Raw genomic sequence first — 24733 nt, 5'->3', positions numbered from 1 at the left:
CACTTTGCATCTGTGGGGTGGGAGAGGGAGTTAACAGGGGTGTTTTGAGGGTTTGTGGGGTGGGAGAGGGAGTTAACAGGGGTGTTTTGAGGGTTTGTGGGGTGGGAGAGGGAGTTTGTTGGGAGATTGTAGGAGGGGGGAACGGGCACAGTTTTGCGCTTTCATATAATACACAAGTTTTCTGGAGAACAATCCATAGCTGGACATTGTTATTTTTGGTGTGCATCCATTTAATGTGTTACGGTGTTCAATGTCCAAATTACAACATTCCCTTTGTGCATGTTCACATTGTCCCAGTGTCTGACTGACAAAAGTCATTCATGGTCCCTGTATCTTAAAAGTATTCGCCAATTAGTGCTTGGCGTACAGCATGGCCGTCCCGTGCATCACGTACTGGCAGGGGGGCTCCTTCACCTCCGTCTCCATCCCTTCATCCTCACCCGGGCCATGCATGTCAATGTCAGGTGGCAGTGGTACATTCCTTCGGACGCACATGTTGTGCAGCATGACACAGGCCATGGTGATCTTTGCCACCTTCTCAGGCCTGTATAGGAGTGCCCCACCAGACCTGCTTAGGCAGCGGAACTGCGCCTTCAACAGGCCAAAGGCCTGCTCAATCACAACACGGGTACGAGTGTGCACACAATTGTACTCCTCTTCATGGCTGTTCTGCGGGTTCCGCACAGGGGTAAGTAGCCATGGCCTCAAGGGGTATCCTCCATCACCTGCAAGCAGATACAAATAGGTGTGTGTCACTCTGAACTGACACCTTCAGGGAGCACGGTCATGGCAACAGCTATTAGGTGTGAGCATGCACATGTCCCTGTACGTGTACCAAATAGTCACCTATATGGAATGTATACTGTAAAGAGGTGTGGAACACTGGATGGGGTTGAATAGATGATGCAGGGTTAAGCATGCATGCTGAGGCAGATGTGCTGTGGCAGTGCGACAATGTTTAGTCTCCAAATCATGCAGTATACTCTTTGCTATGCATGGTCACACTGGCCGCATTGGCACAGTTGTCATCCTATTCAGTCATGCATTGCTTGCCATCACCATGGTGGCCTGGTTGTGCCTCTTACTTGTTGTCATCCATTTGCATCATTTGTGATATGTGGCCCAGTGATGTGTCATTTTCAGTTTGGCTGTGTCAGGTGAGGAGTGTTTAGCTCTGCATTCATTCTACACTCACTGGCTATTGCCACCCAGGTGTACTATCCCCCCCCCTTTCCCACCCAGGTGTACTATCTCCCCCCCTTCTGCATCCGCACACATGAGTACCCCACAGCATGGCCATGGGCCTGTTGTGCAACTCACCGAGCAGCCAGGCACGTGGTCCAGCATGTCGCTCCATGTGACGGGGTAGCGTGGAGTTGCGCAGTACCATGGCATCATGTGTGGATCCAGGAAATCGGGCGCAGCAATGAGTGATGATCTTGCTGGAGTCACATACCATTTGCACATTGATGGAGTGATATTGCTTGCGATTGCGGTACACCACCTCTGTGGCATGGGGGAGTACCAATTCCACATGGGTGCAGTCGATGGCACCGACACAATTGGGCATGCCTGCCAGTGCATGGAAGCCTACTTTGGTTTCGGCTATCTCCTCGGCAGTCCGTGGTAGGGATATGTGGGTGCTTGCGTGCTTCAGGAGGGCATCCAGCACTTGGTTCAGCATGCGTGAGAATAGTGGTTGTGAAATGCCATGCAGCTGGCCCACTGTGTGTTGGTAGGTGCCTGTGGCCAGGAAGTGTAGCACAGACACCACCTTCAGTAGTGGGGGGGATGGCAGTGCGTATTTGTATGTGGCTGGCAATGTCGTTCTGTATCATGTCCACTATGGTGGTGATGGTGTCACGGTCCAACCGGTACAGGGTGTGGATCTGCTCAGGGGTTAGGTTGAATGGGCTAGGTCTGGTGCGAGGGATTGGTGGCTGCCTACGAGGCGCTGGTGGCTGCGCTGGTGGTAATTGCTGGGCCTGTCTCACCCTCCTTCTCCTCCTGCGTTGTTGTTTTTGTTGTTGTTGCATGTCCTCCTGCGCCATGATTGCAAATGCTAGTGGTAGCATTTTGGTGTAGGAAGGGGTGTGGTATGTGGGTGTGCTCCTTTTGTACTGGCCCACTCTGCATTGCCTACACCTGTGGGGGGGATTGTGGTGTGTGGGTGTGCTCCTTTTGTACTGGCCCACTCTGCATTGCCTACACCTGTGGGGGGGGTGTGGTGTGTGGGTGTGCTCAGTTCATACTGGCACAGCCTCCTTTGACTCCACCTGTGGGGATTGTGTGCACCTGTGGCAGCTGCCTTGTATCTTGGCTGCTGTTTGCGGGTGGTCCACGATGCCTGTTTTTCCGGCATCATGCAGCCCGTTATTTCCGTGTTCGCGATGCGGTATTTGCATGTTTGCGTGGGTTGTGATTGCCCCCTATTACCGGCATGCCGGTATTTACTACCCGAAGAGGCGCGTGTACGCGCCTATGCCGCTATTAACGGCACCGTAGATAACGGTGCCGTTAATGCCGGGTTTGCGGGTCAGAATGCTACGGGACGTTAAATGATGCCGGTATTTACATACCGGAATCATTTTTCCCTTACCGGCATGACTCGTAATGAGGCCCCTTTTGTTGCTGCTCCTGTAATATCCTCTGTAGGTCAAAGTAGAGATTACTTCCAGTATGTCAAAGTTCGCAACTGCCAGAGGTGCGTGGTGCTTTGAAATGAGTTTGGGGAAGGTGTGTCCATTACGTACCCTGCAAAAGGCCTATGGGTGCATTTTCTTCACCTGAATGCATTTACCGCCACCTGTTTGGTGGAGGTAACTGCACCCTGTCTTATGACAGAATCACTGCTGGTGTTTGGTGGTATTTTGCCAATATTTCACCTTGTAATATGGTGCAATTAACGCTGGTTTGGTTTGGTGGTAATTCCACTGGAGGAATTAGCGCTGGTGGAATTAAATCCAGTTTTGGGTGATCATTTCTCTGGCACTAATCCTGTTTGGTGGAGTTAAAGCCATTCTCTTTTTTAAAACTTCCTATGTAAAATTTTGAGCTATTCAAGCTAAAAATTCGCAAAAGCAAACACATGGGCGCATCCATTTTGTGAAATGGATGCCCTTCTGTGCTGGCTTTTGCTTTTGCGGCACTAATGAAGGAAAAGCCAGCCAGCTGTAGTAAACAAAAGCTACCGTTGGGTGGCTTTCCCTTCATTAGTGCTGTACGCGGAGGACGGGGACCGGAGACCAGAGCAGGAAAGCTGCAGCTGTATCTCGTTAAGTGCTATTTATTTTTTTTTAAAAATAAGCACTAGCTGCGTTTTTTTTCTACGTTTTCCAGGCTGGAGGAGCCCGGAAAACTTAGAAATAAAACCGCAGCTTTAAAAACGTTGTATTTATGTTTGCGGTCGCTTTTGAAGCAACCGCAAACATAAATACAACGTTATTGTGTTGGAAAACGCTGCGGTTTTTCTTTCCAAGTTTCTCAGGCTCCTCCAGCTCGGCGGAGCCTGAGAAACTCGGAAAGAAAAACCGCAGCGTTTTCCAACACAACCGCGTTGTGTTTCTGCCTGAATCTGCTTTCCCATTTGGGGCTCGGGAAAGCAGATTTAGGCAGAAACAACGCGGCATTGCGGAAAACAATCGCGTTGTTTCTGCCTGAATCTGCTTTCCCATTTGGGGCTCTCGGGCTCCCCACAGGGAGCCCCAAATGGGAAAGCAGATTCAGGCAGAAACAACGCAGCATTGCGGAAAACAACCGCGTTGTTTCTGTCTGAATCTGCTTTCCCATTTGGGGCTCTCGGGCTCCCCACGAGTACAAAATGATTGGAGACACTGTTGATTCCATAGAAATGTTTTTATGATACCTCCTATGTTGAGATAGATCACCACACTCAGGGGGGTGACTGAGACAGGGATGTATAGGTACACTTTATATGGGGGAGCCTGGACACTGGGTGTAGTGGTTGTGTATTGAACAGTTGTATAAATACTGACCAGAGGGGGCAGTGTATGAGGGAACCAGACCCCCTCCCCACCTCAGACTGAGTACACATAACATGACAGGCTGCTCAATGTTTCCAGCATTGCAAAAATCAGAATTATTGTGTTTTTTGAAAATAAGGAGTGCATGTGGGGTGATACTTTTTTGGGGTCAGAAGGACTCAGCAAGTGGAGAGTGTCTCTGGTATTACACGCACATCATGAATATGTAAAAATATAATCTGAAAACTGGATAGGAAATGAGTTATGCTCAAACATAAATGCTGATTTTCTTTTGGTAAGCAAGACTGAGAGATTTTAAAATGGATGGCAAAATACAGAATGGCTTTAGGATCAGGTGTCAAAAGAGCTGTAACATACTGATGGCAAATATTCTTTGGCAGTAGTTCACTAAGATAAGCACATCTGAAATAGTTTATTTATAAATGTTGGCAAAGAAAGCATACCTGATTGATAGTAAGTTAGATAAAGGCATGGGAAGGCTACAAATTATACAGAACACCTGCTTACTTGGCAATTAATGAAATGAGCTTGTTGAGTTTTTCATGGTATGAGCTGCCAAGTAAATTTGGCAGGACCTGAAGAAGTAGATACGGGCTGGTTCTTGGCAGCCGTTAAAGGATGTATAATTATGTAAATAAGCAGCCGGTGCTGCCAAAATGAGCTAGTGTGGCCTTTGTGAGTGACAAATAAGCCAACCAATCAAAGACAAGGAGGGCATACATTTAAGTATTATGTCATTGGAAAAAGCCTATAAAAGCAAGCTGATTGCAGCAGCTCAGGGTGCCTTCAAGTCTGTCTTTCTGAACCTGTATTAAAGATGGCTGTGAATTTGTACCCAGGCATCCGTTCCTTCATTCTTCCCCCAGTGCCAGATCCACAGATGTCAAGGAGCTTGATGAGACCCAGAAGGACCATCTTTACAAGCTAGCTTCTCAGTGTTCCTGTATTCTGTTGACCTGGTACGTGTTCCTTTGTTGCCTGCCAGTTTGTCTGCCATGCTCCTGTGCTTTGGTCTGTTTCCGTCTGACTGACCACTTCTGTGCAGCTCTCTGTTGCCACCTACGCTTGCTAAAAGGACTGCTTTGGATGCTTAGTGATCTTGTGATATCCTGTTTACCCCAACCCACACTTGCTTAAAGGACTGCCTCGTTTTGCCCCTTACTTGTGTTCTCCTGTGTAAAAATCATCAGCTGCTTCACGGACTTCTGTTCTAGATCTTGTTTGGCTGTGAACACTTTCCTCATGGGATCCCCCACCTTGACTTTGTTACTAGGTACTGTGAGAAACCTGAGGGTATTCTCACTCCTATTCCCTTTAGATTATCTGTGCAGGTGGCCAGGAAAAGGTCAGTGCTCTTGGATCCTGGCCCTGGGGGTGGAGAAGCGAGGGAGGATCACATGAGTGGAGAAACCTTGGGGATTGGGAGTGGGGTGCACCAGGTAAGACATGGTATCCCCCTTTTCCCATTCATGATCAACCTAACCTTTCCCTGACATTTATGGGTTATTGTAAATCAGCTCCCCTTATTTCCCCACATGTGACACTTGACCGTACTGAGGCGAGAAAGAAGAGATTGAGAGTAATGAACTAAGAGCTGTGAGGGCCAGGCACGTCCTTTTTATCTGGCCATGCAGGGCTAATTGACCATTCACACCTGCAGCCTGTAAGGGGGCTGCAGGTATATTAAAGGAGACCAGCCCAGCAGGGATTAGTGCGACAGGAGAAGCAGCAGGGAGGCTGGTGCAAACAGCAAGGATCCTTATATGAGCAGGATGCCAAGCGCTGGTGGCTGCAGAGAGAGGCAGTCTGTGGAAGTGTGGCATGGGAGCTGGGGCTCCAAGGGACAAAATGAACATGGTGAAGGGAGCTGTGTGGGAAGGCTGTCCCTTTCCCTTACGTCCGAGGTGCTCATTGCCCAGTGTTGAGAGGCCAACACCGGAGTGCCTTAGGGGCAGGAGCCAGAACCCTGACATCAAAAGCAGAAGGCTGTGTGATCCGCACTGATGGAGGAACTATTAAAGCGACCAGTGAGTTTCTGGCAAATGCGAAACCTGGTGTGTAGTGTTTCAACTCTAGTTTTAAGGAATACTTTGTATCAGAGTGGTTGTGTGCCGCAGAAGAGCAAGTTTTCGAAGGTCTCAGGTGTTAACCATTGTTGAATGCTAAACTACCAGGAATGCTTTGTATCGGAGAGGTCGTGTGTGGAAAGAAACACATTTTCGAAGGTCTCCGAGCACTGGGCAATCTATTTAAAGTGAATTAAACGAATATTAAATAGACTAAATTGAAAATGAGTCACAAACAAAATCCACAGTTATTGAATACCGAACTGAACAAAGCCAGTGCAAATAAACAGAATTATTACATGTTGAATCCAAAAGGCAGCGGAACCTCAAATTCAAGTAAAGCCACTGTATCCCGAGTTCTCAAGTGAATGTAACTTTAAAGAATAAGCAAGTAAAGACACTGGGGGTCATTACGAGTTTGGAGGTAGCCATGGCGCTAACAGCACCATGGCTGCCTCCAAACCTGTGTCCGGGTCCGTGGTGTCGGAATGGGGACTTACCGGGACATTCCGATCCTTGCTGACCTGGTAAGTCCCCATTTGGAAAACCATTCCCCATTCCCATTCCAGCTCCCATAGGGCTCAATGGGAATGGGGAAGGAGCTAATAACGGGCCTGCAAATTGCGGGCCTGTTATTAGCTCCCTGGTCCCTTAACGGGTCCTGCTAAGGGCAGATGGTAAAAGCTAAGGGACCTCGGAATGCGGCGGTAGGGGCTTAACGGCACCGGCATCCTTACCAGTGCCATTAATCCCCTACCGCCTTACTCGTAATGACCCCCACTGTATGCTGAGTTCTGAAGCAAATGTAACTTTAAAAAATAAGCAAACAAAAAGATACTGAAGCTTGATTTAAAGTGGAACCTTTAAAATGAACAAAAGAGAGGAGTATGGGATACTAAATTGTGTAAAAAATGCATAGGTATACATTTCAAAGCAAAATTAAATGAACTCTGTACATTAAAATTAGGAAGACCAGGATATTTTGGTTTGGAAACAAAACTAAATCTTGGGGAAGGGCACCCTTCCAATGAGAGACATGTACTGATTTGAGGAAGGGGACTTGAGGTTCTCTTGTGTTTGAACTGTGTTGTTTGGAATTTGGGGAAGGGAACCCTGAGGAATGTTTTAACCTGTATCACATTGATCCCAAGAAGGAAACTTTGAGACTTTATATGGAATTGTTTTACTCTTGGTGAATGGAGCTTAAAGGAAGCTGCGTGCTGGAAGAAGCTCAGAACTTCACGGTGAACAGTTTTCTTTTGGTATGCTGACATCCCTATAAATTGTACATATTTAGCTATGAGGGCAAGTATAGGTTTTGGACACAGACAGACTCTTAAATTGAAATCTTTGACTTAGACTTTCCTTTTATTTAGTTAGGGAAATCCCACTTCAGCATAGTACAAGTTAGGACGTTTTCCATCCTGATATTAAGTTAATAAAGTGCTTTATTTTGAATTCTGAATCTGTTGTCTGTGTCTTGCTTCATGATGCCTTCACAGTACTCTTCCTTATTCCCTCAGTATCCACCCTGTTGCTGCCGAGGAGATCCCTGCGTTTCTTTTCCGAACTCGTTCTGTAGGATCGGTTTCTTGATCCTTCCTCCCTGGACTACTGCTACCGTCACTGTCTGGATCATATATAAGGAGCTTGCATCAACCTGGGGGTTGCGGGCAGGTGGGAAGGTGGTCGAGTTCCTTTTCTGATTCTATTCCTGGTTGTTACTTCTAGATCCTGCAGGTGTCCCATTCTACATGTTTGCTCTTCATATTGGTTACTTCTGTTTGTCTTGGCCAGTTGGGACCCATTTGGGGAGCGGACATGGATTGCCCATGGATGCCATCCCCTAGGTACCTGTTCCCGACAGATGACCCCTGTAAATCCTGCAAGTACATTGCGGATTGTATGCAGAAAAACATTGGCACCTGATGCTATGCCAAAGCGGAGTATTTTATAACTGTAAAGGCCTTGTCCGTCGAAAACATAATATATTGAGAATTCTGAAATAGCACAACATGCTGGTAATCAGCGTTCAGATCCAGTTTTGTGACACATAAGGCCTCTTTTAGTTCTGCTACTATATCATCTATTGTATTGGTGGTGTGGTGCTTCCTTTGAATTGCCTTGTTGGGAAGGTAAATGTCCACACATAGCCTTATTACGTCTGAGGGTTTGGGTTGTGTGGCTGCAACAATGGAGCACAACCGTGATGTAGAGCTAATCACTCATTCCATTATGTCCTAATACTTGAGTTTATTGAGCTGTTTTTCCACTGTTTTCCTTAGGCAAACAGGGAATCAGCAATGCTTTAAGCCACCAGGCGTATTGTTCCATCTTTGTGGTATCAGACTGATAGCCCCTCAAGGCGCCCCACACCTTGAAACAGCTCTTTGTGTGTTTTCAAAAGACTCACCACATCCTCTGGATAGGCCCCAAATGCAAAGTTCACCACTTTCACGTGGACAGTAGACCTGGGATTTGTGTGCCATTGGCCTTAACGTGCAAGACGAGAACACGACAATGGACTAATCACCTTCTTCATCACTCATGACTGGCATACCTTAAGCATCTTCAGATCCGTGCACAATGGTTGCCACCGTTGCAGAATGTGGGCAGGAGCACATAGGCACTCTGCATCGGAGCTGAAACCCTTCCTGAAAGAGTAGGCCTCAGAGGCGTTTTGCTAGCTGCCCTAGACATACGGCAGCCTGAGCCTCTATCTACAGGCATGTGATTGCTTTCCTGATCATCCGGGCCCAGGAAGAAACAAAAAAACAGCCCCTCATGATTGGGATGGTGCAGCCTCACCAATTTTCGATCCTGGGGTGGTGCCGACTGCCGCTCAATGTGCCCAGCTATGCAAGAACGAAAGCCAGCACCTTGACTCCAATGTTGTATCAGCGGGGGTAACTAGCGTGATCCTAGCCCTCCTCTCTAGTGAATCATTTGTGGTGCATAGAATAGACTTACATGGACGCAGGGAGTGTGCAGTGCCAAAAACCTGCGAGTGCGCATCAGTATTCACTTTATTAACATTGTGTGTTTATGAACTGTTCACCATCATGCTGTCGTTACTCTTCTTTCTTCTTTTGTCAGTTTTTTCAATCTTTCCTGCTGTTGGGTGGGGTCTTCTTCACAATTTTAAAAGGGGGTAAGAACATTTTACAAGATCAAATTGGGTGCCACGGGATGCAGGGGGGCAACCAGGCGAGATAGACATTATTGACACTTAATAGCGTGTTACAAGAGTCAAAAGGTGTAAGGTGGAACAAGCAAGTTTCCTATCATTTATCAGCTGTAAGGCCCCTCAAGCCTAGAAGAATCATGATATTGCTTCCCATAATTTGATGCCATCAGCTTCTGGGGAACACATTTTGATGGATGTAACTAAGGAGTGCCTCACGCTTTCTCTTTGCATGCAAGGATAAAACAAAACACCTTATTCTGCCTTGGTTAAAGAGAGCAGTTAAGTTATCTAAAATAGCTCGTCACACCTTGAGGTACAAAAAGTGCAGGAATGGGAATTATAGAAAGAAGGGCAGGCGCACGTTATTGCTCCAAAATCAGATGTGTTTCTTTGGAATTAGGCTGTTTAAATTGTTAGTCATCTGCATAAGTTATAGGACATCTATGATATTCTTTTTTCCAGTGGGGCTCACAGCTGCCCACTACATCGGACTGCGTGGTGGGTCTCCACTTGGTCTGACACCGCCTGACTCTGTCTTGAGTCCCTCTTCCCTGCCTCGGCCTGTCCGGCTCCTGGAAGGCCTGGAGGGTCTTATTTGCCTCGCACGTGTTGCTGCTGCCTTTACCTGATCCTCTGGCACCTCTCTGATGGTAAGCCTCTCACTGCTGTTCTACTCTTGAGCCCCCAATCTCACTGTGGCCTCTAGTCTCTGAATACATGCACATTTTTGCACACCCCTAAATCTCCTGGGAACTCAGACTGGCTCACAATCACTCAGCCTCTCTCAAACTTTCTTCAGAAGCCACCACCTGTGTTAAGTGAACTTTGCATCACGGCGCTCCTACCTCTATTTTGACACTGCATTCAGATTGCGTCTTCCTCTTGCCCACTACTCTCATATGCACCCTGTTGTCTCTCCTCTCTTACTGCCAACTGTGATGTCACTAGGCCCTGACTGTTTGCACTGATCTGTTTTGTCTATTTACTTCTGTTATCTCTGCAACCTCAATCTTGCTGTGCCTCTATGCCGCTCACTGGGAAAATGTTTAATATGTTTACATCTCTGCACCCTCTATTTTGTACTGCATTTGTGTGCTTTCTGTGAAATTCGAACTTAGGTGTGTGTTTACATCTATGCACTCTTCTTGCCTTCCTTGGCTGCTAGGCCGCCTGGTGTGTTTGCTCGTGCATTGTGCAGCCTCTAAAACTGTCCCTCTTTTCCTCCACCTTTATGCCACTCTCCATCTCACCCATCTATTCTAACTTTTACTCTATTACCTATCCCTCCTCTCTCACAAATCTGGAAGAAAAAAGCTTAATAAAGATCTCCTGGCCTCTAATCCTGGCCTACCTATTGCTGACACCTATGTTAGTGCCACTCCCAGACAGACTACCACTGATATCCTCTCTCCAGATCTATGGACCTCCCATCTGATCTCTACTCCCTTCCCTTTTTCCTCTTCACCCATTAATGGAGGCACTAGATGGGAAGTACTCTTGGCACAATTGACATCCTCTAAGTGCATCATTAATGGCTATCACAATGACACTGTCATGGTTCAGGGTCCTCAACCCAACCTTCTCTTCGACCGGCACCTGCCGGACATCATCAACTTCTTACCTTCTCCTGCTACACCTCCTTCTTCTCTCTCTGCTGCTCCTTCACCACCTCTGACTGGTGTACCACCTTCCTGTAACCCTCCTCGGAAAACCTTCAAAGGTGGTGACCAGCTTCGCTTAGCCACTCTGAATGCTCGTTCTGCTGTCAAACATTCTTCTGAGTTTTGCCTCCTTCTTAAAGACTTTGATCTTGATGCCCTCGCTCTCACTGAGACGTGGTTCAATGGCAGCTCAGTCGCTGCTTTTGACTCACTTCTCCCTGATGGCTACAAGATCCTCTCCAAGCATCGGCCCAACCGACCTGGTGGTGGAGTAGGCCTGATCTTCCTTGAGTGGGTCCCTACCTCTCTCATACCCACCCAGCCCTACTCCTCCTTTGAATGTCTTTTCTGCAAACTTGGTGTCTCTCTCTGACTCTTAATCTCACACTTGCCACTATCTACGCGCCCCCTGGCCCGGTGCCTGTGTTCCTTTTGGATATGGCTGACTTCACCTCCTCTCTTCTGACCTTTTCCTCTAAACTCCTCCTCCTTGGAGACTTTAACTTCCATCTTGATTCCACTGCCTCTTCTCTTTTACATGATCTCTGTATCTCTCTCCCACACTATTCCCCGTTCCGACCCTACCCACTCTGACAAAAACCCTCTTGATGCCTTCATCCCCGCTGATCTCCTGCTCTCCAACCCACTCACCACCTGCTCTCCTGGTCTGATCACTCTCTCCTCATCTGGGACATCTCGGCCCCCTGACCGAGCCTCCACCAGCACTGCCAGCCTCCTTCGCAGTCACCCGACCGATGAAACAAATATCAGCTGCTGCATTTGCCTCTACCTTCATCCCTCCTCCTTGCCCTCCTCTGGATTCCCCCACTGACTGTGTCCTTACCAACCTTCGTCTCGCTATCACCAACACTCTTGACATTCTTGCCCCTGTCGTGAGGATTCGCCAGAAAACTGCTTCTAAGCGTAATAGCTAGTACGTCTCTGATCTAGCCACTTTGAAACGCAAGTGCAGAGTTGCAGAACGGAAGTGGCAGACCTCAGCCTCATCCTCTGAGAAACTGGGCTGCCACCTACTCCAAAGGCAATACCGTCTCTCTATCTGCTCCAAGAAGAGATCTCACATTCAGGCTCCTATCTCTGGAGCCTCGTACAACACAGCTGAACTCTTCAAAATGTGCAAGGAACTAGCCAATCCATCTGCAGTCTCCACCCCAGCTCTTCCTTCTCAGGCCCTCTGTACTGCACTGGCCACAAATTTCATCTCTAAAATGCAGGCCATTCTGACCTCTCGCTCCTTTTAAAGATTGAGCCTTGTGAGACTGATCAGCACTCTTAAGAAGTGAAGCATGAAACACCGGGTGGATCCGTCTCAATGCATGTGGTAATTTTAGACGGAATGCCACTGGATTGATTTTCTCAGTGATAGGATAAGGTCCAATGATCCGAGGGGAGAGTTTAGATGGTCGAGACCATCTTGGGATGTATTTAGTGGATAACCACACTTTAGAGCCCACTTTCCAATCAGGAACCACCTGCCGGTATCGATCTGCCTGTTTCTTATAGACTTGTAAACTGTCATTCAGGTTTACCTTTGCTTTTTCTTGAGTATCTTTTAACCTGGACAGTGTTTCAGCAACCGCCGGAAGGGTAGGTTGAAAGGTCGAGAGAGGAATAATGGCTCGGGGATGAAAACCATATGAACAGTAGAAAGGAGACATCCCACTTGCTGAATGTCTGGCATTGTTATAGGCGAATTCTGCCGTTGGCAAAAGTTCCACCCAGTTGTCTTGTTCCAAGTTTGTGTAACTGCGTAAGTATTGTTCCAAGGTGGCATTCAAGCGTTCCGTCGGGCCATTCGTGTGGGGATGAAATCCAGACGATAAAGCACGCTGAATATTAAGAGCAGCACAAAGTGATTTCCAGAATTTAGAGACATATTGACTCCCCCGGTCAGATATTATTTTGTCTGGGAGACCATGGAGTCTAAAAATGTCTTTTATGAAAACCAATGCCATGCTGTCAGCCATTGGGAGACCTGGGAGCGGAGAGAAATGGGCCATCTTGGTGAGAGAATCGATAGTCACCATTATACATGTGTGTCCCTGTGAGGGTGGTAAGTCCACAATGAAATCTGTGGATATATGACTCCATGGGCGATCAGGAATGGTGTCTTGTTGCAACAATCCAAGGGGCCTCGTAGTACTGTTTTTGCTCTGACAACAGATTTTGCAGGTCCTGAGATACCGTTTAACATCCTCAGGCAAACCCTGCCAATAGAAAGTTCTTCTTATCAAGTCTAAGGTACTGGCTTGCCCTCTATGGCCTGCTGTTTTGTGATCATGGCACCAAGACAAGATGTCTTTCTGGAGGGTCTTGGATGGTACCCATATCTTTTTATCTTTGAAGAACAGGCCATCACGTTCAGTCATGCCATGGGGCTCCGGTTGAGAGAAAGCAGCTTCTCTAATCTGTTGAAAAAATGAGGTGATGGTAGCCACTATTCGATTCCTTGGGAACAGTCTTTCAGGGTAGGAAGAGGCTGTCTAGGAGGCAAGTGTCTTTCTGGATAGAGCATCAGCCAAGGTATTCTGACTTCCAGGGATGTAAGTAATCTGGAAATCGTATTGTGAAAAGAAATGTGCCCATCTTGCTTGTCTGGAGTTTATTCAATCCATTGACTGTAACACCTGTACATTTTTGTGATCAGTTTGAATTGTGAAGGGGTGGCAACTCCCTTGTAGAAGATGTCTCCAAACTTTGCAAGCCTTTTTCATAGCTAAGAGTTCTCTTTCAATGACAGAATAATTCCGTTGGCTTGTTGTAAGAGTCTTTGACAAATAGGCTATTGGATGTTCTGTATTGTCGTGTTCCTGTAATAAAACCGCTCCTATGGCTGCAGCTGAAGCATCGGTCTCAAGGATAAAAGGTTTCCTTTGATCTGGCTGACGTAGGATGGGAGCACTACAGAAACTTTTCTTCAAGAGTTGAAAACTGTCTTCAGCCTGAGTGTCCCAGAAAAAAGGCGTGGCTGACTTCTTAAGTAAACTGGTGATGGGTAGAACGATGTTCGAGAACCCTGGTATAAATCACCTGTACAAATTTGCCAAGCACAGGAATCGCTGTATTTCCTTAACAGATGAAGGAGCTGGCCATTGTAGAATGGCATAGACTTTCTTTTGGTCCATTTGAATTCCTTGAGATGAAAGAATAAATCCCAAGTAGGGTACAGAAGAAACACCAAATACACACTTTTCCCTTTTGACTAGTAGTTTATGCCTTTTGAGTCGCTCCAGTACTTCTTTGAGATGTATTAGATGTTCTGGCATGGTCTGAGAGAAAACCAGTATGTCGTCAAGGTAAACGACAACAGACACAAATAACAAATCTGAGAAGATACGGTCGATAAACCTTTGAAAAATCGCGGGAGCATTCACTAGTCCGAAGGGCATCACGTAGTATTCATATAGGCCAAATGGTGTTCTGAACGCAGTTTTCCATTCATCTCCGGGACGTACTCTGAGTAAATGATAAGCGTTACGCAGATCCAACTTTGAGAACACCGTTGCTCCTTGTACGGATTCCAAGATGTCTGGGATCAGCGGCATGGGGTATCTGTCCTTGAGAGTTACTTTGTTAAGTCCCCTATAATCAATGCATGGTCTGAGGTCTTTGGAATCCCGTTTGGGGATAAACAACAAAGGAGCACCTGCCGGGGACTTTGAAGGTCTAATGAGACCATTACACAGGTTATCGTGCAAGTATTTGTAGTACTTCCTTTTCAGTTTTTGATAACACAAACATCCTGCCAAAGGGTACATGAGCGTTGGGAGCCAGGTCAATGGCGCAGTCCTCAGGTCTGTGAGGAGGTAACAACATGGGAGCAGCTTCTGCAAATACTGATTGGTAATCCTCCAAAACTTTGTCAAGAGTGTACTCCAATGGTCGTGTGAAGAGTGGTGGGATGGATCTTTACCTTCTGATAAGGTGTGTCCTTGAAACAATGTGCTTGACAAAAATTAGAGTTGAAATGTAAACTGTTGGATTTCCAGTCGATGTTGGGATTATGTTGATGTAACCAGGAGATCCCTAAGATCAGAGGAAAATGAGCTGCCCTGATCATGTCGAATGTGATGACTTCTGAATGCTGAAAAATGGTGAGAGGCAGAGGTTCAGTTGTTTGGACAATGAGTCCAGAACTCAATGGTGTACCGTCTACCCCCTCAACCTTTTGGCCGTGTCTGCAATCAACTCGCTTTGCTCCAACTTTGTCCACCCAGGGTGTATCAGCAAAATTTCCTGCCGCACCACAATCTAAAAGTGCCAGAGTCTCCAGTTGATTGCCATGAATGGTAACTTTTACTGTTAATACCATAAGCCGTGAATCTTCTGAGGGATCTGAAGAATCAATTTACATAGTCACATAGGGACTGGAAGATTGCCCTCGATAACCCGTCCCTTTTAGGTGCGAGGGTTTGCGTTTTCCGCCGGTTTCTGAGGCAGTTCTGTACAATTATGTACTGAATGACGATCCGAAGCACAATAAGCACATAGGCCAAGTTCCCTTCTCCTTTTCCTTTCTTCAGAGGTCAGGGACCGACAAGTAGCTCCGATTTGCATGGGTTCGTCACTAAGTTTGAGTGAAGATGAAGCAGGTGAGGAGGTTCTTGTAAAAGAGGGGCATGTCTTGCGTCTCTCCTGCCGTCTTTCTTGCATCCTGAATTCCATCTGAAGCGCGGCAGTCATCAGATCCGGTAACAAGGCAGGACGAGGAAAATGAGCCAATTCGTCTTTAAGTTCCTCTCTGAGGCCTCGGCGAAATAATATAAATTGAGATTGCTCTGACCAACCAGTCTCCAATGCCAGACTTTTGAAAGAGGAAATGTAAGACAACACATCGGCTTGGCCCTGGCGAATGTCTAGCAGGTCTTCCCCTGCTGCCATAGATATTTCTGGTCTCTCGAATGTGCGTTTTACTAGATCCACAAAGGTATCGAAATTTTGGAGAATTGGGTTGATTCCTGTGACTAGAGGGGTAGCCCAAGCAAGAGCATTCCCTGTCATGTTTGATATTAGAAACCCGACTTTGGCATGATCTGAAGCATAGGTGTGGGTTCTAAATGAAAAATACACCCTGCAAGCATCAAGGAATTCTTTTAGGGTCTTAGGAGACCCATCGTACTTCCCAGAGGACAAAGACCTAGGCGGTAGATCTGTTGTGGGTGGTTCGTGTGCTGACACCATTTGTTTCGAAAGGTTATTTTCAGCTTCATGTTTTGCATTTCGAGAGAAAGATTTTGCACCGCAGCTATTAACTCTTGCACTTGCTCAGGAGTAGCCATTCTTGATGTTTGGTGGCGTTGCAAACTGTCAACAATCTCGATGTCAATATCCCCGCTTCCCTCTTCAACCTCCTCACCTGTTGAATCAGAGTCCTCTTCAATAGATCTGAGAGTTCGATGCGCTCTGTAGTCCTTTTCTTTTTTTCTTTGTTGCGGATATCTCCCACGAGAAGAAGCCACAGTGAGAACGATAGGAACGCCCTGACCGTGACCCCCTCCCGGGAGAGACCGGAAAGGGGAAAAAAGCCAAGTGTAGGCAAAAACCCCAGGAAATCACAATGGCAGGTGGGAATCCTGATGGAGGTTGTAGCAGTTGAACTCAACAGAAATCAGCAATACTCAGTAATAGAAAGCGAGGAAGCAATAACAGGAAACAAGAAGTGTAGGAAATGCAATAACTCCCACAACAAATAAAACGGAAAAACTGCAAGCAAACAGGATGGTTAATAAACCAAAGAATAAGAAGGAAAATAGAGAGAGAAAGGTCCCTGGAATCGGAGCCTGAAAGGACGAGGAGGACTAGAGAGAGGAAAGCTCAGCGGAGCTAGAATACAGCGTACAGCAAACCGCGGCAGCAAAAGAAAGCACAGCTGACCAGAAGGGTTGCAATGCACAGAAGGAAGATAGGGTGTGGCTTAAATAACGCCCGTTTGCTTAAACTGAGAAAGACTAGACCGTCAAATGGACGTGAAAGACGTGACAGGAATTAGGAAGTGCGTAATTGGAATCGGGGCCACAGACGCCAGGTAGGAATGCGTCGCATGACAACCACTCATGATTAAAAAGCTTTCTTTTAACATTCCCAAGACGACTGATAAGTTCATCTTCTGTTGCATCAATATCAAACAACAGGGTTTGAATTCTTATCCTGTACTTCAAAATGGACTTTGTAGTACTTTCCTCCATCATTTTATTTAAATCCTCATATAAAGAATTCAGAGGCGGTTTAAAATGTTTGAGTAGTTAAGTAGAAGTCTCCAGAGCAGTCGAGACGATAGAGATACTAATCCCAGCTTGTGCCTATTAATGGCATTTGGTAACGAGCATGAAAAGTCCAGGACTTCTTTCCACAGTCAACCCTGCAAACAATTCAGGTAGTCTCCCAAGTCAAGAAGATACATGCCTAGCCCACAAATAGAATAGGTTGCACTTAGGAGACATTCTACTTAATGGCTAGTAGCATAGAGAATTTACAAAGCTTGATATGAAGACACTTCATCTGTGATATCAATGGTCGCACCTTGCTGATGAGAGATTCTTTACACATTTTAACAGAAGCCGAATTTCACAAATTCTACCCCAGATAATGCATGTTCATAACACGATCAATTTGTTCTAGTCCCAAACTCAGATCATTGTTTTTACCCTTTTGTAATCTGAGAACACCACAATCTTGGATTTTTGTGCGTTAGCCTTTAAGTTGTTGACTTGGGCGTATTGCATAAACAGTTTGAGTTTGGCACGTAATCCAATGGGCGTTCTGTCAAAAAAGATCAGATCGTCAGCGAAGGCTAACCAGTAGAGTCTCAAGGTGCCCAATTTCACTGGTGTTATATTTTGTCCTTTCTAAATTTCGTCCATATAGGACAAGTAGAGATTAAACAGTGTAGCGGCCGCTTTACACCCCTGCTTCACTCCCGTGTATGTTCTAATCGGACGGGTTACCGCACCCTCTTGGTTAATGCGAATTTGATAAATGGTATCGCGATGTAAAATGGATACCAACTGTACCAGCTCTAGTGGAATGCCATATCTCAATAATGTTTGCCACAGAATAGCTCTAATTACGCAATCAAATGCTGACATCATACCCAGGGAAGCCATACAAATTAGTCCTTTTGAACTATTCTTGACCGTATCTAACAAATGAGAAAGTATCGTAGCATTCAATGATGTCACCATCCTCTTGTGGAAGTCTACTTGAAAACTTGATATTATAGCGGAGTGTTGAATAATACTCTCAAGGTCTTTCGAGATTAGAATAGAAAAAATCTTTGAGGAGGCATCTGCAAGTGCAATCGGTCTATAGTTTGAAGCATCAAGAGTATCACAATCCCAAGCACACTCTCAGAGCAATGAGCTTACCAGAGGGAAGTTGATGCCTCCACTCAGTACAGTGTTAATTTTCGTGAAAAATAAGCCACTGGAAGTATTTCACTAGAACCAGAAAAGGCTTGCGAAAGAATGGCCCCAACAGCGATGCAGGAGGCATCAGCCTCCACGATGAATGGAACATTGGGGTCCGGGTGTTGAAGGATTGGTGCCGTGATGAAAGCCTTCTTAAGGTGCTCAAATGCTGATTGTGCAGCCTTAGTCCAGGTAAACGGAACTTTGGAGCTGGTTAAGGCAGTGAGGGGTGAGACCACAGAGGGAAAGGAACGGATGAATCGACGGTAAAAATTGGCGAATCCAAGGAACGATTGAAGAGTCTTAATGAAAACCAGAACGGGCCAATTCAATATTGCTTTAATCTTGGAATGATTCATCCGGACGCCATGATTAGTTACATCATAGCCAAGGAACTCAACCTCTGTTGTGTTAAAAACACCCTTTTCAGCCTTTACGTATAAGTGATGTTCTCGCAGATGCTGTAGCACTGAAGAGACATGCTCTATGTGTTCTTGATAGCATAAAGAGCCCTGTAGTCAATGCAGGGTCTCATGTCCCACTCCCTTTTTGGGACAAAGAACAAGGGCGAAGCCGCAGGTGAACGGGATGGGCGTATGAATTCCAATTGTAAGGCCTGGTCGATGTAGCTTTTAAGAACCTGGTCTTCATGACGGTTCAATGAATACACTCTACACGTAGGGATCTTGGACCCAGGAATCAGTTCAATGGGACAGTCGTATGGCCTGTGTGGTGGTAACTGCTCGGCCATACCCTTGTCAAACACATCAGAGAATTGGGTGTACTCTGAAACAGTTAGTTCACACAAAAAACTATTTAAAGACAATTTGTCTAAACTGGAATGATTGACATTACAAAGCCTTGAGACCAACGAATTGTTCGTCATTAAACCGGCGGACAAGGGAGGGGGCGTAGTACTATGGGACACCTGTCACAAAGTAGAGGTTAAGAAACAATTTGGAATAGGAAATTCTATAGACAACTCCCAGGTAATCCCACTAACACCATTTGAGATGAAATGACACACGCACTAAATGAAGGCTGGATAGATGAGGATGAAAAGGCGTATCTCATCAGATCCCATCACACTATTCCAGCCTTCTACTGCTTCCCCAAAATACACAAAGAAGCCACTAATCCACCAGGGCGTCCGATCGTAGCAGCAATTGGCTCATTATTAGAACCATTGTCCATTTATGCGGATATCTTTCTTAGGCCCTTTGCCAACTCTATGAAATCCTATGTTCAAGACACAACTAATATGATTAAAATTGTGAACAATTTATAGGGAGGTCCAAACGTTATTCTGGTTACGTTAGACGTGGAATCACTGTACACCAGTATTCCACAGCTATGTTGCATTAACACCATGCACTCATATCTCGAAAAAAGAACCGACAAAATGGTACCCTCACAGTTCATTCGCAAATGCATAAGACTGGCCCTTGTTAATAACTTCTTCATTGTAGAAGGGGTATTTTACCAACAACTACGTGGCACCAGTATGGGTGCTACTTTTGCCCCAGATTTAGCTAATCTGTTTATGGATGAACTAGAACACAGATCTGTCTACAGTGACAAAAATTCCCTTCAAAACACAAGTCAAAGCATGGCACCGTTATATAGATGACGTTTTCCTACTTTGGCAAGGCAGTGAGGCCAGCCTTGCAACATTTCTTGTATGGCTAAACACGCAAGATCTGTGTATGAAGGTCACTATGACCTTTCATACCGAAAAAATAGCCTTTCTGGACTTGGAAATGTATAGGACACCATTGAACCAACTAGGCACTACCATATACAAAAAACCAACTGATAAGAACACACTGTTATTATTCAACAGCTTTCATCCACAATCCCTACGGGAAAACTTCTCCTATGGGCAGTTTGTGCACATTAGACGCAACTGTACGACCAAAGAGGATTTTGATAGTAACAGTAGAAACCTCACTCTGAGACTCAAAGAACGTGGCTACCCGGCACACACCATCCGCAGATCCATGAAGCGGGGCCCGTACTATAAACAGAGAACAATGCCTTGAAAAAGACAAAGTGACATGTGTATCTATATATTCACCGATCAGCAATGATCTTCGTAGATGTATTCTAAAAAATTGGGGGACAATACAAACTGAAGACTTTACTTTGAACAAACCCCGTTTTGCATTTAAACAATGCCTAATTTATGGGATAAAATGGTGCATACATATAAAGTTAAAGGTCAGATGCAGAGTTCCAGACAGACCAACCTGTGGCAACTGCCCCAGTGATCAGGCATTTTAAATGCAGAAATTGTTCTGTCTGTCGTCTCACAAACAACCTACAAACTGTTGACCTTAGTGGCCATAAATGGCATCTCAAAAGGTTCACCAATTGTAATACACCCTGGGCAATATATGAAATTAAATGCCCCTGTGGATTACTATATATGGGCAAAACAAAAAGACCTAGTAAACAGAGAATCTGCGAGCAGCGTTCTTGCGTAAAAAACAAAAATGGATCTATGATTTAAATACAGTCCAAGCCGGATTAAATGTTGCAGTTGAATGGAATCTGTTCATCCATAAATGACATCATATAAATGATAACATATAAAGATGTGTGCTCAAACACTGTATCTGTTCTAAAAACGAAGAAATCTTTCTTCCCCTTTTATGTCACGTGTGATACATCAATATGTAAAATATGTTCTCAAGGGCACCGGCATGAAATAGTTTTGTGCCGACTCTTGACCTAGATTGGCTAGCCATCACTGTGCCTATACTACATGACAGACATGACAGACATGTGCAGTCCACTCTGTTCTCCACTGTCTACCTTGGAGTTTTGTCACAATGCAAAAAAAGGTTGCACTTTCATATATGTGCAATACGGGACATTAAGTGTATAAATATACACACGGTTTTAAAATAAATGTCACAACTGGCCAGCCGCATTTCCAGTTCATTTATATTAATGTGCATAGCCAGGCAGAACATCATGCCTGAATAAAGCATCCAAGATGGCGGCCTGAATGAGCTAGTTGCTTGTCAGCTGCTGACGGTCTAGTGGCTTACTAACAGCACAAGCAGTCCACGAACTGCCGGGGGTAGACGTTCGGGAATCTTGCCAAACACGGACGCAACGGATGTCTGTACCATGGCTCCTACTCACCAAGTAAGTGTTTGAACTCACGGCACCTCGTACCATTCCATGAATCACCGGGACTGGTCTGCGACTCGATAGACCTAATATTCAGTCCGGTTCTGTCATCTTGTCTTTTAGTCAGACTGTGACAGGATTTATCAAGTTTTTCTTGAACACACCCTCCATGTCAATTGCGGCGACATGAAGACATCAAGATAATCACAAGAACTGATGTAAGGTAATTACCCGGAAAGTAATGTAATACTTTAGATTTACCATTAGACAAGAGACATGTTTCCTTGAGAGAAGCTAGCCGTGTATAAGTAAACAACCATTGAGAAAACATTGTTTTAGATACAATCAAGGGGGATTGTGTACACTTTACTGTAGAAACATAGCCGACGAAATGCATGAAGTTCTAACTTAATAAGGAAAATGCATATAGTTCAAATTCAACTAGTTAAAATTAAACAAGTGCGCTTAGACGCAATGATGCAAAATGCTAATGTTAGAAACAGTACATATTTATTTTCATACCGCTTTTCTCCCATAGCCACATCAAAACTGGGATTAAAATATCCATGAACTAAGAAATACTGTCATCTTTACCCCAGATGATTCCCCACACACATAAAAGAAATTAAAAGGTTAGTGATGATAGCTACAAATGCCACAAAATGATACACAACGTTCTATGATTTTTAATAATGTATAGTGTTACCAATACAAATTCTTTTTTTTTTTTTTTTTAGATTGTCAAGATTAAAAGATCTCCATACAATGGGCCATTCGTAACTCACCTGTGCCACTACACAGTGTCCTGAAGACCAGTCCATCGGATGTTGTAAACCAGATTGAGTCGGCTGCATACAGTCTTAGTCTGTAGGACCCAGAAACACATTTTGAATGTTGACCAAGTCAAGGATAACCATACAATAAGAAGAGGGTTGATCAATTGATCTAGATGTTTCCCTCACTTCCCTACTAACTTCACAATTATTCTGTGACAAGTAGAACCCACCTGGTTAATCATGATTTCTCTCATTCTAGTCCAACAAGGCCATTGCTTATGTTTTTAATGTGACTTATTTCTAATGTTTGAACGTTTTGTATATATTGATTAACATATGTAAATTCAATATTTCTCTGTCTAATACATTTCATGACATTGTCCTGGCGACCTTTTGTAAGCTATCAAACCTAATACGTGAGAAGGCGGGAAGCTGTTTTAGTGGACTTTTGTGTACATGTGTACTCTGAAGGTACAACATCATTTATTGTGGAAACAGAACCAATGGAAGTAGCCAGGCCAAAGAGCGCCAAACATGGAGAATCCGATACCACCTCCTGGGTACTAAAACAGTTGTGGTTGCAGTAAGATGAAGGGAGCTGGACTTGACGGGCTGTCCAGGCTATAACAGGGTTATGCAATGAGAACCACGCTACGCCCAGTATTCGTTTGAACTGTGGAGCAGCAATAATGTCGAACACCACTTCTTCAGCATGTCCGTCTTCAGTGATCATCTGTATGGGTATGGTGTGTTCCGTAATCATACCAGAGGTCAACGCTGTACCATCCACGGCATTCACATCTTCAGGCATCGCCTCAGTTACCACTGGAATGCTGGAAGCCTTGGCAAAGCGGACATCCATGTAATTATTGGTTGCTCCTTATTCAATCACTGCATTAGCTTTAAGTCTACCAGTAGCAAACTTCAGGGATACCGGTAGAACAACAGGTGAACGGGATGTAGGGTCAGAACACAAACCCGGCGTAGGCACCCCTTCTACTGCCGGGCCCGGGCGTTTTTCCCGACTTCCTTAAGGGTTTCTTTGGGACATTGCTCAAGAGGTGTGCTGAGGATTAGCAGCACATACACAAATTGTTCTCTCTCCACTGCAGATAACCTACCGCGGAGTTCCCCTATTTGCATGGGTTCTGTCTCAGCTGTTGTAGGAACAGGTACTTCAGTTCGTGGATGAGGCTGAATTTGGGATTTCTTTTCTCCCTTTCTCTCAGTCCTGCGTGCATCTATTAGGAGAGCCAGATTTAATAATTTTGCAAATCCTGTAGGAACCACAGGAACGGTGGCGAGGGTGTCTTTTACTTCCTCAGACAATCCCTTATAGAATACTCAAGCTTTTTTATCCTTGGGCCAGTTCGTTTCAGCTGCAAGTTGGTTAAATCTGGCTAAATAAGACAAAAGGAGAGTTTCCCTTGGTGCAGGTTGAGCAATTCTAGATCTATGGCCTGAGTTTTGTACCTCATGTCAAATACTTTGCTCAAAGCCGTCAGAAGAGCAACGCAATCATACAGGAGGTAGCTGTTAGTTCCAAGCAGTGGGTCAGCCCAGGCAGCAGCTGTACTTCTGAGGTATGACAGCACGAAGGTTGCCTTTGTGGTCGAATCTGGAAAAGGTGCGGGTAAAGGAAATGTAGACAGCACTGGTTTATGAATGTCCTGTATGCCTTAGGACCCCGCTAAAGCGTTCAGGAGGTGCCAATGCAAACTGAGTGGACATGAGTACGGGAACAGGGTCTTGGTGAGGAGCCGGAAAACCAGAACCGGGTGCAGCCGCACCTTGTAGGGTGTCGCTCTGGGCGGAGGTTCAAACCACATCCTGTAGGACATCAATTCGAAGGCGCATGGAGTCATGTGCCGCAGTAGTTGTCACTTCTTAAATCAGTGACTATCTGCATCAATGAGGCCAGAGTTTCGGGACTATCCATATCTTTTCTTCTGGCTTCTGATTCTGTCACAATCCCAAGCACACTCTCAGAGCAATGAGCTTACCAGAGAGAAGGTTTAGACCGACCAGATATTCTTAACCACTCGGACCTAGGTGAAGTATGAGTCACAGGCGGAAAGGCGTAGCAGCTTGTATCAATAACAGACCTTCCTAATGATACACCTAATAACAAGAGCTAGAGGAATGCATCAGTTGAAAGGGCACAAGATCCGAAGTGCAGAAAGACACCAGCCTGGAATTAGGGTCCTATGCGTCCAGTGTATGGATATGACACTTATTTCTTAACTCTCCCTAAAAGGTAAGTAAATGAACCATAAACTAAGGAATATGTAGGAGTACCTCCCTACCGCCCTATACTTGCCAACCCCTCAATTAGAACTCTTACCGTAATGGTGTTTGTGGGTGGTCCAAAAGAAGGTCCGGGGAGCAGCTGGAAATAGTAACAAATGAGGAGTCAAGGTAACGTTAGTAAGGAACAAAACCCTGTACGGCACGAGGGACGCAGTAGAGTT

Source organism: Ambystoma mexicanum, chromosome 3q, assembly GCF_040938575.1.
Source record: "Ambystoma mexicanum isolate Mex_15411 chromosome 3q, UKY_AmexF1_1, whole genome shotgun sequence".
Classification (NCBI taxonomy): Eukaryota; Metazoa; Chordata; class Amphibia; order Caudata; family Ambystomatidae; genus Ambystoma; species Ambystoma mexicanum.
This window is presented reverse-complemented; position numbering follows the sequence as displayed.